Source organism: Ambystoma mexicanum, chromosome 6q, assembly GCF_040938575.1.
Source record: "Ambystoma mexicanum isolate Mex_15411 chromosome 6q, UKY_AmexF1_1, whole genome shotgun sequence".
Lineage (NCBI taxonomy): Eukaryota > Metazoa > Chordata > Amphibia > Caudata > Ambystomatidae > Ambystoma > Ambystoma mexicanum.
In genome coordinates, this window is record NC_090937.1 from 40,337,316 (window position 1) to 40,343,315 (window position 6,000).

The following is a 6,000-nucleotide window of genomic DNA, read 5'->3' on the forward strand; positions in this document are numbered from 1 at the left end:
CACTAACACTCCCTCTGTCCTCATTCTTCTTGAACTCTCCTCTGCCTTCGACATGGTTAACCACAACATCCTGATTGCACGTCTCTGTGACACCCTGGGAATCACAGGTTAGGCTCTGGCGTGGTTAACCTCCTTTCTCTCTGACCGCCCATCCCAGGTGGAACTTGGAGCTTTTCTCTCGACTATCGCTTTCTCAACCTGTGGCATTCCCCAGGGATCTAACCTATCTCCCTGGTTCTTCAACGTCTATATGGTTGCCTTGGCACGTGTGATTGCCACTTTCAACTCTAACTTCCAGTGCTATGCGGATGACACGCAACTATCTTTCAGGTTACCCTCTGCCGCCTACTCCTCCTCACTCATATCTGACTGGCTGTCCGCTACTCAGTCATGGTGTGCTGCAAATGACCTTTGCCTCATTGCCAGTAAGACTGAGATTGTTAGCATTGGGACCCCTGCGCCTGCTTTCCCACTCTCAGTCTGGCCGGCCTCCCTTGGTCCTGCACCCGCACCCACCTGCGAGGCTAAAGAGCTTTGGGTCATCTTTGATTCCACTCTCACCTTCTCCTCTCACATCTCGGACTTCTCTAAAAAGTCAAACTATCAGCTGCACCTCCTCAGAGGTACTCTACCTTTTCTCACTTACCCTCAGTGGCTCAGTGTTTCCAGAGCCCTGGTTCTCTGTAGTGTGGACTACTTCAACAGCTTCTTCCTCAACCTCCCTGCTTCTGCCCTGTGCCCTCTGCAACTCATCCAGAACAGTACCGCAAGACTTATCCTTGGCCTCAAGTCCAGGGACTGCATCTCTCGGGTGCTGAAATCCCTTTGTGGCTGCAAGGATCAAGTTAAAGACCCTCTGCATTGTCAACAGGCTTTCTGGGGCCTGGGACCTACCTATCTACAAAGTTGCCTACCTAAATACTGTCCCTCCAGAGATCTCCGTTCATCTACCTCCAACCTTCTGTGAGCAAGCCTGTCCTAAAACAGAGATTTGGAGGGAGATCCTTAGCCTCAACCCAGGCCTGCCTCTGGAATAGCCTCCCTGCCACCCTCTGTCTTGAGCTTGAGATCCTTAAATTCAGGAAACTCCTCAAACCTTCCTCTTATCCTCATCCTTCTCTCTCGCTCTCTGCCCTGCTAACCTAGCTCTCTGCTCTTTTCCTCTCTCCCTCCTTTTCGTCACAGCCTGCTGACTGGCTGCCTGGTGCACCTCAGAGTCTTACAGGTCCCTTGCACCCCCGCCAGTCTACTCTCGCACTTCCCTCAGGGCCCGGCCTTCCCCACCCCACCCTCACTGCACTTAAGAAATGACTCAAGAGAGTGTCTCTCTCTGCACTTACCCCAGTCTCCACAGATTGGGTGCACATGGACCCCCCCTGTAACCATCTGTGCACTTGCATGATCCGAATGCATCGAGCCTGAAGATTGTCTGTCTGCTCTCCTCTATCTTGACTCCTTAATTGCGCTTGGTAAAACTGCAAAATCGTCATCAGGCCTATTTGCTGTGTCTCAACTGTTAATTGTATTATATGCACTTACTCTGCCTGTGCAGAATATTATCATCCCAGAATTTCAAGGGGTCTGAACAACTGTTGTTTTTTTCCCAATGTTCCCACCCTCCTTTAGCACTTTGAAACACTTGCCTTATAAATAAACATTACCATTACCATTCCTGGTGTCACCGGTTCAGCTCATTACGAGTCCAGCGGCACGAAAAGTTAGGCTCCGGCAAATTGTAAGTCCCCATTCCCTAAGAGTTCTATGGGACTCTATGGCAGTGGGGACACAGAAGCACTGGCAACGTTAGCAACGGTGCCGGTGCGTCTGTGAACAGTCTGTCTACAGTAGCTGCTGTGCCTGGCGGGGTCAGACCTGTCGGGCATAGCGGCCACGGCAGGCAGACTCAGAGTTTGCCGATACGGAAACAAGGGTGCTGATGAGCTTACCGGCACCCTTGTTTCGGTACCAGAAAACTTGTAAAGAAGCCAATTATCTTTCTTATGGGTTGAGCTATTTTTAGAGGCATTGATCATGAAAATACATTCCATCCTGCATTCTGGTAAAATCCACGTGGAAGAACATTCGCTGGATCAGAAGAGTTATGGGGAGATTTTGTAGATCCAGAATTCCTATGGATGACTAGGTCTTGACAATTATTTGAATTATTTAAAGGGTTTAAAGAGTGGGAGGTCTTTTTATTCCCCTTTTAGGGCCCCCATTACATGGATTATGAACCTTGGAAGAATGATCTGACTGGGCACGATCTACTATTTTATTTGAAATAGACCTTTTAATCCCAGCTGTATTCAGCATTCTGTTGGAGATAAGCTTTCTGTGGAGGTTGAAGCATCACCTGGTGGGGGAAATTCCATCTGCAGCTACCATAAAACCTTCAAAATATATTCTAAAACCGTGACTTCACTTCCAAAAGAACAAACTAAGGTGGACATAACCTGCAGAATCGTATTACATTTTTGGCATGAATCCAGATTGCTCATACTACTACTACTACTACTACTACTACTACTGCTACTGCTACTGCTACTACTACTACTACTACTACTACTACTGCAGTGTCCACACACGGAACCATTCCAATAATGGATGGCTCCAGCAAGAGAACATTGGGCCTCATTACGAGGTTGGCGGCAACCCACTAGTGACACTGTCGGTTCGCCGCCAACCCTGTAACACCGTTTCGGCCACCTGAGATCCCTGTGCCACCGGGACTTTACAAGTCCCGGTGGCCAGGGATATCAGGAAGTGGAAAATGTTGTGCCCCTCCATATGAATATGTCCCCGGACACACCGGCACCGTTGCCAGTGGTGCCGGTGCTTTCATGGCAGCCCTCCCTGCCGGGGCTGATGCGCCCCACAGGTCAGACCTGCCGGGCACATCTGCTCCGGCAGACAGAGTTGTAGTCTGCCGGGACGGATAGGGTGCCAGTATATTGCTACCGGCACCCTTGTTTGCGGGCCGGCAGACTCGTCATGAGGCCCATTTAATGTGTTGTACAATGATCTGATCAATAGACAGTCGTAAAATCTATTTGAGTGGACACCAAATTAACTAACTCAGTTTCTTTCAAGGGGATAGCATCTGCCGATGTAAGTAAGGGATCAAATCTGTTTTGATAATTGAATAACTTCCACAATCGAAACCTGCGAAAAAAGGACTGACATGGGCAGCTCATGACGCACCTCCACAGGAAGGATATATATATACGAACAGCCGCCTTCTTGCTTAGCCAGGCAGGAAATCACAAATTGTGCTAGCGAGCCCACATGCTGGTTTAGCACCATAGTGATACTTTCTTTGGACCCTGAAACTGTAATAGAATCTGTTCCCCCCAAAAAAGTAGAACCACTGAGGTTGTCTAAAATTGTGTCTGTTTCCAAATTTAGGTCGTTTTCTTATTAATATAAAGCCCCAGAAGTGGCTGTTTTCCTTTTGGAAAGAGGTCTGGGTGATGGATTACCTGTCCTTTTAAATATTGTGCTGCGAAACACACAGGGGACTGCAATAAATGTGGCGAAATTGAATAGCATCAGGGTCAGGCTAATAATGGGCAGATCTATGGGATCACTTAGAAAAAGAAAATACCGAAGCCTGTATTGTGGCTAGCTGCACTGTATGAATGGCCATGTGAGACTCCTACGTCTCGCAGGGTTCCTAGAAGGAATGCGGGGTCAGAGACAGTTGGAGCTACAGAGGAGCAAAGAGAGATGGAGCAGGCGTGCCTCTTTATATTGTAGATTACCTAATAAATATTATACTTCTCTGTGGACATTATACTATATAATTGGCAACGAGCGCCTGAGCCACACACTTGCTGGCTATCAGGAGAGCCCTGCGGACTGCTCCGGTGCCCCAGCGTGGCACGATATGTTTTACACCAGCATATGCGGAGAGAAGAACAGAGAAGCGGGAGCGGCGCTGCAAGCATTGTCAAGATTGCTAAGCAGCATCAGAGTTTACTGGCATAATTCATGGGAAAATAATAGGCTGCAAGTGCGCTTAACAAATGCAAATAAACAAATAAATAAATAAATAACAGCATTTTACCTGTGTCCTCGCGCCTGCATGTTCGTTGGATATTCGGGGAAAGGACAGTAGAACATCAGGACTTTTCCATGGAATCAACTAGACTGTCACTTTCTCTTTGGTTATGATGCGCAGTGCTCTTTCTCACTCCTCCTTTTTGCACTGAGATCCGTATTCAGTCCCCTCGTCACAGTATAAATAAATACATTTAAAAAAAAAATCAAAGAATACAATAAGGGGGAAAGACACATTTGAAGAAAGAAAGAGAGCATATTGAGCACATTTGAGCCTATTTAAGCAGGAAAAGTTTCGTCAATGAATGAAAGGAAACATATTTGAACATATTAAGTGAAAAAGAAAGGGAAGCATATTCAAGCATATTTGAGGAGCACATCTTTATGGAGTTTTGAAACTTGATTCCCTGAGGTTTTCTTGTCATTGAGCTGTACAACCACGTCCTTGCATAGGGCTGCAGGGGATATGGCTTACAACAGTATTCCTGCGCCGACGTTTTTGTTACCTGAAATTGGAGATCCAGTAGTGCTCTGAAAGAGATGGATCAAGTCCTTTGAACAATATGCCAATGTGGTGTGTGGCAATAATTATTACAGTGTGGAGAGCAAGACATTTTACTCTTGCATTGATTGTGTTCTTTGGGGCAACAGAAGTTCGAAGATCTTTCAATACCATCCAGGAAGTGAATGTGAAAACATGAAGGACCATGAGAAGGCGGTCAGGAAAATGGGCAAGCATTACGAAAAGAAACTGAGCATCATATTGCAACACTACAAGTTTGGCAAATGAGTACAGGAGAAAGAGGAAAGTGTGAACCAATATATCATGGCCCTCAGAAAACTGGCCAGAACTTGCAATTCTAACAGTCAACTAGCTGAACATTTCTGGCACCAATTTATGTTGTAATGCAACAGTGGAAAAGTCAAAATAAAAATTATAGGCACAGGATGACCCGATTGAGTGAGAGAGACAAGCATCAAGACGGAGGTGGTACTACATCCTCTGGCAGCACCTAGTACTGCCAGAGCAATAGCAGCTGTCAGCACCAACCCCTCAGTGAGGAAGAACATTTCTGATGACAGGAACTAGCAGAGAGGAGGAAGGAGAGAAGACGCCATAGGAAGGACAGCCTTCCGAATTAGAAGGATTAACCCAAGGAAAAGCAGCCCAAGGAGATGCTTCAGATGTGACAGCGTGTCACACTGGGATGTCAACCCAAAGTGCCTGGCTTTGAAAATTATGTGTGGGGTAAGGGGCACTTTAACAGCTTTCTTGTTTCTGCATCATCTGGCAAAAACTGGATTGGGAGTGACAACAGCAATGAGGAAGGCAAAGAGTGCATTCCATGGTTGCAGATGATGAGGAGCTTGACAGTCTGAAGGCTGCTGTTTCTGTTGATGGTGTCACCATAGTTATGATGATTGACTCTGGTGCCAAATATACCCTCATGCCACAATATGAATGGGAAACATTATGATGAAAATATCTCAATGAGGTTGCTATAAGGCCAAGGGCCTAAGGTGGCGCGAGAATAGACCTTTTAGCATGGTTCTGGCCAAGATTAAAATTCAAGGACAGAGAATCTAGGGGCAAGATATATGTATCAAGGAGTGACATAACCTCCCTGTAGAGCTGGATGCACCAGAAGAAAGTTCAAGTTAAGTTGGACCCGAATGCGGCGGATGTTGTGTTGGCTGTTGAGAATGGTCCCATTTGGAGTGATGATGTGCAGTCGTTTTGTTTGGTTGTAGTAGATCTGCTCACTAGGTGGGTAGAAGTTCTGATGAAACCACATGTAACTGCAAAAGGTGTAATTGAATTCTTAGAAAAATTATTTGCTCGAGAGGGATATCCAAGTGTTATTGTGATTGACAATTGGTCACAATTCAGGTCGAAGGAGATGGAAGAGTACTGCTGCACATACTCCATAGTACACAAAA